This window comes from Anopheles darlingi, chromosome X (assembly GCF_943734745.1).
Source record: "Anopheles darlingi chromosome X, idAnoDarlMG_H_01, whole genome shotgun sequence".
Taxonomy (NCBI): domain Eukaryota; kingdom Metazoa; phylum Arthropoda; class Insecta; order Diptera; family Culicidae; genus Anopheles; species Anopheles darlingi.
The window spans coordinates 7473643-7483140 of NC_064873.1; the positions used below are offsets into that span (position 1 = coordinate 7473643).

The window sequence follows — 9498 nt, forward strand, 5'->3', positions numbered from 1 at the left end:
GTTCCAACAGTTCCACCTGTTGGACAACCGCTTCGAATTTCAAATTGCCCCCAAATTCTTGCTTGAGCCGAGCCCGGACTTCCTCCCATGTATCCGCCCGAATTCGTCGGAAATAATTGGCGGCGCTCCCTCTCAGTTTCCCTAAGACTACCTGAACCAAATCTTGGGTTGATTCCTTCTCAGGTATCTTGGCCGCCAAGCTATCGAGCTGGTACAAAAACCCATCCAGCTCTCGTGGTCGTCCGGTGAACTCCGGAACCACGCGCAAGGCCAGTTCCATCGGAAACTGGTATTCCATTTTGATGGGTTTCTTCCCGGGAGATCGACTCAAATGATCAGATAATTTTCCTGATCGCTCCAGCTCGGGGAAATCCTCGGCAAATTCGATCGGCGACTCGTGTTCTAATAATCGAGTTGCGTTTAGATCGACTGCCAAAGCAGGAGGGACTGAGATGCTAGTGTCAATGGACAGAAGATCTGCAGTGGTCGAGCTTGGGGCTGTGGTTGCGCGAGTCTGGCTACGCAGTACTCGATCGCTCATTTAAATATTATAATGTTTATTTTTTTGTTTTTCACTTACCCGATTATTACGGATGTCTTCCTTATCATCCCCAGAGTGCTCTTGTTCCTGTTGGTCTGCGCTGCTATCCGCCTGCTCCTGGTTGCTCTTGTGTGGCACTATCACTCACTGGCACTATCACGAAAATCAGTTTTTTTTTGTTTGTTGTTTTTCTCGAAAAAAACACTCACGTTTCTGGGTGGGACACACTTAGTTACCGTGTCCAATATATTCTCATACAACTTCAATCGTCTATATTTTCCGCTTCGATACACTTCACACGTTTAACTTCACGAACTTGCTGGTTTACGCTTCACACTTACAGGTTTACTTCACTGCACACGTTTACACTTCACGCACTGTTTTTTTTTTGTCGATATCGATTTCCTCACCCACCGGGCAAGTACTCACCGATATGGGATATCGTTTATCCCACCGCTGTCACCAAATGTAGGGGGTATGGATGATGATGGCCGTCAACGTTGGCCAAGGCTTACCGATTTTAGCTGCGATGCCAGTCAGAATGGCGTACTTTTCGGATTGTTTCTCTAACAATTACTAGACACAGAAAACGTGTTTCCTTGAACAATGCCAGACGCGGAAGACCAAGAAAAAGAGCCCCGCGTGTATCGCGTTTATTCCTTAAATAGAATCTTAAACTATACCTGCCGTTCTACCCTTTTCCCTCTCGCCCACGCACGTTGTCGAATCTACCCGTTGCTGCTGTCCGTTGATGCTGTCCGTTGATGCTGTCCGTTGCTGCCCTGGCGTACCTGCCAGCGTCGGTGCAGATCCTTCTTCGTTGGCGGCGTACCCCGATCGTGAACTGTGTCGACCGTTGTTATTGGTGCCGATGATCACTCGTCTCGTCGTGTCGGAAAAACCCCGTGTGGCTGGTACGTTCGTCTCGCTGGAGACGTTTTTGTTGTTGCAAGCGTCGCTCGCCTATCCGGTCAGCTAGGATCCTACGTGGATTTCCCCGGCGTTTACGATGTTCCTCCGGTACCGGCGACTGTTGTTGTAAGCTGCGTCGATTTGTGCGTTTCCTGAGACGAGGGTTCGTGAAGCGTGGGAAGAGTACGGGCAGGCAACGCTAGGAATATGAAGAAGTGGCCCGGCAATGATAATCAGAGGCGGGACGCTTCACTAGGCACATCAATTACCGTGTATGGTCCACGCCAGTTGTTTTGGAGTTTTTGACCCACTCCCATCGGGTTGGCTTGCACCAGCACTTTATCACCCAACATAGGTGACCATTCGTTTGTGCCTTGATCGTACTTAGCTTTACGTTGCACTTTGGAACTGACCAGGTTGGCCCTTGCGGCCTCGTGCATTCGCTTAAAAATATTCCTCATCTCGAGGGCATAGCTATGATAATTTGCCTCTTGTAGATCTCCCTTGTGGATGGACGAAGGGAGCCGGGCGGCATGGCCATATAATAGCTCATGAGGGGTGTACCCCGTTGACGAGTTTACCGTCGTATTGTATTCAAAACTAAAATACGGGAGGAAATTATCCCATACGTATGGGTCCCCCATCACATACTGCCTCAGGTATGTCTTAAGTTCTCTATTTGCCCTTTCGACCAAATTCGCCTGGGGATGGTAAGCGCTGGTGTTGATCTTTTTGATTTTCAAGATCTTACACACACTTTTCATTACTTGGCCCATAAAATTGGTGCCCTGATCGGTGACCAGTTCCTCTGGTACCCCGTGTCTACAGATTACGTTCTCCACGAACGTTTGCGCAACTGTAACAGCTTCCTGATTTTCCATCGCTGCTACTATTAAAAATCGGGTGAGGTTGTCTTGGACCACCAACCCATACCTATTCCCGCGAGCCGTTTCCGGGAGCACCACGATATCCATGAAAATCTTCTCAAAAGGCTCCGATGCGGTGGTGGTAATTTTCATGGGGATGCGGTTGTATTTGCAAATCTTGTTCTTCTGGCAAGACTCACATTTACGTACATAATCCTCAATATCGCGCCTCATATTCTTCCAATGATAGAGGGCTGCGAGTTTCTTTCTCATTCTTTTTGCGCCGACATGCCCCCCTAGAGGTGAATCATGAAACTCTCGCAGCAACGTGGGTAACTCATGCTGTTGCACTTCTATTCTCTCGAAGGTCGTGTTGTATAGGGAGAAAGCGAAACCATGCTCCTCCCCCAGAAATTGTACCATCTCAAAGATATCAAACTGTTTGATCCGTCTAAACGATAGTATCGGAATTTCCTGGTCAGTGTCCGTCATTTCCGTCAGCTTCGACAAGCACTGGTGGAACCTTTCGAAAAACAACGCACTGTTAATCAATGAGTTACTTTTTCCTTCTAAAATAACTCCTAAAATCTTTGCTTCGGGGACATGCACCACGCCCTGAGACGTGTAATCCTTCAACCCGTGCGGTGGTGTCCATATTTTAGAGATCTCGGTATGGATAGATCTACTGTTTAAAATAACGATACGATATCGTGAAGGGTCATTTTCCATCTTCCGGACAAAACGGATCTTGCTCAATTCGATAGCACTTTCCGTTCGAGCCTGTTCAAACTGCTCGTATAATTCATTTGAGAACATCACATCGGCTGAAAAATCTTCCTCTAAGGGTAAATCCATCAATTCCGCGGTGTGTGGGTCAATGTCGTCTGGCCGCCGCGGATCAGGGGCAGGGGGTGACTCCCCGCTTTTCGCACGTTCCGATGCTTCCTGCAGCTTCATTTTCTGTCGACGAGTCATGACTACCATCACTGGCGCGCCTTCTAATTCCTCAGTTACTTCCTTTTTCATATCCGACGCCGGTATGCGTGACAGAAAGTCCGCCACCACGTTTTCGCTACCCTGCTTGTAGCGGATATCACATTCAAAACCCTGCAACTTTAGTCTTAGTCGAGTCAGGGTGGGTGAAGTCTCTTTTAAATGCCAAATAGAGACTAGTGGTCGATGGTCCGTATACACGATAAATCGCTGACCATACACATAATGCCGGAAGTATTTTGCGGCCCATACAATGGCGAGCAATTCCTTCTCAATGGTATGGTATCGTTCCTCAGCGTCTATCAACGCGCGACTTGCAAAGGCTATTGGCCTATTCATGGTCTTTTCGTTAGACAACACCGCTCCGATTGCATAATTGCTGGCATCGGTGGTGAGAACGAAAGTGTCAGCATAATTGGGGCGCACCAGCAACGGCTCGCTCACCAAGGCGGCCTTGAGGTCGTCAAACGCCGCTTGACACTCCGGTGACCAATGAAATTTAACGCCCTTCTTTAGTAGGTCGTTCAGCGGCTTGCGCATCTTCGCGACACCAGGTATGAACTTGGCGTAAAAGTTAACGGTACCCAACACGGACCTGACCTGCCTCACGGTGGTCGGCGGCTTCAACGCCGCGATTTTGCTGACGCTCTCCATCAGTGGCTTCACTCCATGCTTATCAATGTGGTGACCCAGATATTGTATTTCTTCGCACAACAATTGGCATTTCTTTGGTTCCAAGCGCAAGTTATGCTTACGCAGCCCTTTCAACACTTTTTCTAAGTGTTCATTGTGTTCGGTGATCGTACGTCCATACACCACGATGTCGTCCAAGTAGACCACCGCTCTAACATCGGGGATCTCATATAACACCGTGTTCATTAGCCTCTGAAAGGTGGAGGGGCTATTCTTTAATCCCATTGGCATGCGCGTATATTCATAATGCCCAATTGGCGTTGAGAAAGCCGTCTTTGGTGCATCGTCTGGATGAAGGGGTACTTGATAGAAACCCGACTTCAAGTCCAGGGTTGAAAAGTATTTACTATCCCCTAGAGTGTCCAATATTTCTGGGATCAATGGAATTGGATACACGAATGATTTCGTGATTAAATTCAGCTCGCGATAATCGACTACAATGCGATATCGTTGCTCTCCATCAGCCCCCACCCAAGGGTGGAAAGTACGCCGTTTTTGTAGGACAAAGGTGTACTTTTGTCCTGGGAAAAAAGTGCGACTTTATCCCACGATTGGCAGTATGGGACGGTGTAAAAACGGCCTCGAATCGGTTCCAATCCAACCGGGGCGGTTTTGGTACTGTTTCTGAAGGGTTTGTTTTGAGAAGCAGAAAACTAATTTCAGATAATTGTATTTTGGAAACATTTTATGTATTTTAGCATATTATATATCACTTTTATAACAACACTGAATCACATTCGGGTCACAGGAAAGCGCTGAACAGCCGGGGAAACATCTTTCAGCGATATCTTCTGTTCATCCAGAACCTTCCTTCAACATACACAAAGTCAGGTTGTTCTTCGTTAACGAAATGAACTCCATCCTAAACGGCTTCTGCATCATCTCCAGCATCCATTGCACTGAAAACACCGTGGAAAATGATGGACTTTAATGAATAAAATCCTTTTTCTCGCTGGAGCAACTTACCGAACTGCAACCGAGCTAACACTTTGACAGGTTCACTGTGCTGTACCGATTGGACGCCGTTAACCGATAAAAAAGTCCCAAAAAAGTCGTGATTTCCTCCCAATTCCGCCATACCGATTCAAATGTCTACATGGGCAGTTTCTTGCGTATGCACAACACTGGTGCATTCCATGGGCTAATGCTATGCTTCACAATTCCCTGCGCAAGCATTTCGTCAATTTGTTCGATCACTTGCTTTTTGGTGACCTCAGCAAATCGGTACTGCCGTTTATGTATTGGCACTTCACTCGTCGTTTCAATTTGATGTACCGCCGCATCGGTACTTGTAAACTTATCCCCTTCGAGAAAAAACACGTCGTTGTGCTGTTTTATAATTTGCTGCACCTCTTCTCCCTTCTCGTGCAATTTCAGCATTTCAATTAATTCCGTGTTCCGTTGTGGTCCTTGTATCTTCTTTATACCGCGATACTCCACCAGGTCGTAATCTAAATTGGAATCCAGATCTTCCTCCCGGTACATCATTGGATCCTCTTCCTTATTAAAATAAACGGTCTCATTTGCCGATAACTTATTTTCTATCGTAATTTCACCAAGGCCCGTGGTGATAGGTAATGTCCCGTAGTTCATGGGCATTTGTGCCCGGGGTTCACTGCCCCTTTCTGTTTGGGTCTTCAAGGCGTCATTGGCCTGCTGTACCGGGGTTATATGCTCCGTGTAAAGGGTTACACACCCATCCTTATAACTAATGTCGGCGGCATACCGATGTAAGAATTCCGCCCCGATCATACCCGGCAAGTCTAACTCTTGAACCAGGTGAAATTTTGTGGGAAAACAAACCCCCTTAATATTTAAAGGGATAACGCATACTCCTAGCGTTTCCACTTTCTTACCGCTAATTCCCGTTAGGCGGGTTCTTTCATTGACGTTAAGGCCATTTAGCCCCATACGGATGGCTTCGGCCCAGCGCAGCACGCTCACCGATGCTCCGGTGTCGATGAGTAATTCCACCGGCTCGGATATCCCTTGAGCCGTTTGCAATTTTGTGCTGATCAGCCCCTTCCCGGCACATTCTAACCCGAGTCGTACGGGATATCTTACTTTAACGTTACTTTGCGTGACAGTCCTAAGTGTCGGCTTGATATTGGAGGCTCCATGTGATTCCGGTAGCCCATGTAATAACGGACTGTTGTAACGGGAACCAACTTCCGCATTAAGCGTACTCTGGTTCCCGCTTACAAGTTTTTTCGGTACTTATCGGGAGCCGTTCCGCTGGCGTGCGGAGGTTGACCGTAGTGATCCGTCCCCGTGGGTGGCGGTGGCGCTTGGTACAGTGGTGGTACCATATATGTTTGTGGGCCCATGTATGTGTGTGGGTCCACTGGTGGCGGCACTCCCAAATATTGTTGTGGGGTGGGGTACGGTTGCATAACCGGATATGGTTGGGGATAGTTAAAATTAATCCCCGGGAATGGTCCCTCCATGTTGGGATGAGACGGCTGGTGGTAACCCGATCCTATTTGATTTCCTGCAGTGCCGCAAGTGTTTTGATAAATCGGGTGATGGTTCGGTCCCGGGTGGTTTCCCCCTGTCGGGTTGTGTTGTTGGTGCGCGCCAAAGTTTTGACCCGGTTGCGCGCGGTCAGCACCTTGGTGGCGCCCATATGATTGATTCCCCCCATGGTGTTGGGAATCATGTTGCCGAGCGGGTGCATATTGCTGCGACTGCACATATGCCCCGTCGCGGTTGCCCGATGGCCCATGCTGGTGCTTATGACCCTTATTTCGGCCGTTCCATTGCTTGCCGGGGTTTTGCTGCTTATTTTGCTGTGCATTCGCGGGCGCTTGGTTCGCATTTTTGCGGCTCTCCGCGCCCCTTTCGATTTCGAGGGCAATTTGTTCATCCTCCAAAAAATCAAGCAACGGTCGAATCTCCAAATCACGATGGTTACGAGCGACCGCCTTTAGGGCCCGGTCTCGCAAACCCGCAAGCGCGTGCATTTTCAACACCCGCCTTGGGTACCGCTCCCCACTCGCGGCCTCATGGTCCTCGATCATATCGACGAGTTCGATCACTCGCTCTTTGTAAACCGGATACGCTTCATGCGCACTTTGCTCTAAATTTTCGATCTGCTGGATCAAAATTTCCAACTTGATTTCTGTGCCAAATTCTTTTAGAAGGCGTTTTCTCACCTCCGGGTATGAGTCCGCACGAATGCGTTTAAAGTAGCCGGTAGCTGGGCCTTTCAGTTTCGCCAGCACTACCTGGACCAGTCCGATGTCGGACTCGCCCTCGGGAATCTGGGACGCCAGCAAATCCAGCTGGTAGAGGAACCCTTCTAATTCCCGTGGTTTTCCGTTGAAATCCGGCACCACCCGCATAGCCGTATCGGTCGGGAATACGTATGCCATCTTAAAGGACGGGAACGTTCGGTTTAGTGAATCGTTCTTTTTGTCCGTTTTAATTTCCTCGATCAGTTCCTCCGCCAATTCGGGTGGAACGGGCTCACTCTCAATCCGAATAGCGGTGAGTGGTAAAAAATTAACGCACGATGAAGGGCGCGTTGGCGGTGCAACGGTGGCACTTTCCGCGGGAACCGAACCTTGGGTGGCACTTGTGCTTTCCATAAGTGCGCCCGCGCTTGATTGCGTCTGGCTGCGCAGCACCCTATCCGTCATTTAACTATGGATTAGTTTATTTGAGAAAGTGGGAGCTCCGCCGTTAATTGTCGAAGCCTCTCGGCTCTCTAATACCTTCCCGCTAGTTGCTCTTCAGTGTATCGACAGCCTATGCCGCAGAAGGGGAGAGTCAAAAGACAACGATCTTTCGGATGGGGCGGAATAGTCCCTAATATCTTATAACTATGTTAGTGAATAATAGAATATGGCTAGGCGTACACACCCTCACACCTGTAGCCACTAAATGATTGGGGTCACTTACCAAACGATTCCTTCTTTTTTTTTTCGGTTTGGTTAGTTTAGTTCCTACCTTACGACCGCTGGCAGCATTTTTTTTTCTTTCCGTCGTCGATTCCGCTGCGCTGGCAGTTCCGATGCTGCTTGGCGACGCGATGTCTTCGATGGTTGGGGGGGGTTTCCGATGCGCCGGCTCGAATTTCCTGCGCGTCGCGCGTCGACGAGTTTCAGCACGTTTTTTTTTTTTCACTGCACCACCACCTTATTTAATAACACTATAGTCACTTAATTGAACTCAACTAATTAATTACTCAAACTATAGTATTTTTTTTCTCCACAAACTACACGTAACTTATAACACTATCACTATTGTTCAGTTAGCACTATTGTAATCATATAGTCACTTAACTAAATTTTTATATACTTTTCACTACACTTCCTCTTAACTATTATTCACCGTCTTACACTTAGCTGTTTTTTTGTTTTTTTGTTCTTTTTTTTTGTTTTACACTTAACTATTACACACACTACACTAACTATCACTATCGCACTAACTTCACTATTTTTCACCGTCTTACTAATGCGTCGCTTTCTTCACCCACCGGGTAAATACTCGACGACACGGGATAACGTGATCCCACCGCTGTCACCAGATGCGAGGGCCACGGCAGATTTGGCCCCCGATTTAAAGTTCCTAATATCTTACACTACACCAGTCAGAAATGGCATTCATACACTACTTACGCTGTCTTTTACCGCGGCGACCCAGTATGAGAGATGGGGTCTCCGGAACACAATTATTTCTTTCGGATGTTCCGCGTGAAGGGCCAGTGGCACAGTTCACGGCTGGATCGCGCGAGCACACAATAACGACACACTTGTTCGGTTGAAAGTTCGTACAAGAGAGCTGTGGTTTATTGCAGACCAGTGGTATTTATAATGTTTTCTTAAACTATTGATATCAAAAGTCAGCGACCGCGTTCCTACCTCCCTTTTCCTCTCCACCTCCTGTTCTTGCCGCGTTGGATGAGCTGACTCGGCCAGTTGGCGTCAACCCTCGCCTGATGCAACATTGATGCAACATCTATGCACGCTCATTAGTCCTATGGTAATTAATCGATAAAGTATCGATTCAGCCGTTCGTTCGTGCGGCCAACAACTTCTTGCGACAGTGTTGTTATTTGGGCGATCGGCCGCGCCAACACTTCTTGCGACAGTGTTGTTATTCTTAAGTGGACGAGCGACCGTTTTTCCGGGTCGTCGCTGGGCCGATCGCGCATGAACGCCACTTCAGCTAAAGATTGTTATGATTGAGCGGCGGATGCTGTCGACGCGCTTTCTTTGTGGCGGATTGTTGCTATCGATGCGCGCTGTCGACGCGCTTACTTTGTGGCGGATTGTTACTACGCCTTTCCGAACCGAGGCAATTCATGGCAGCGACCAAAAACAGGGGTAGGTCGGTGGTGGAGGCAGGTTTGGGCCGCTGCAGTGGTTATACATATCGTGATACTGTCGGACGATAAGACGAGTGATATGATGGTCTCTCGGTAGTATAATTGGTATCTTGACTGCTGTTGGTAGATTCTTTGCGTATTCCAACCTACTTCTAAATCGC

At 48.1% G+C, this 9498-nt stretch overlaps 1 protein-coding gene across 1 annotated transcript in view; it reads left to right on the top strand.

The window, feature by feature from the left end:
- LOC125950030 (E3 ubiquitin-protein ligase ZNRF2-like) overlaps nucleotides 1-5010 on the top strand; it is an 87043-nt gene extending 82033 nt beyond the window's left edge. The window contains exon 8 of the mRNA XM_049677628.1: nucleotides 1340-5010. The gene's annotated coding sequence lies outside the window, so the exon portion shown is untranslated. The remainder of the gene's footprint in view (nucleotides 1-1339) is intronic.
- Nucleotides 5011-9498: the final 4488 nt, after the last annotated feature.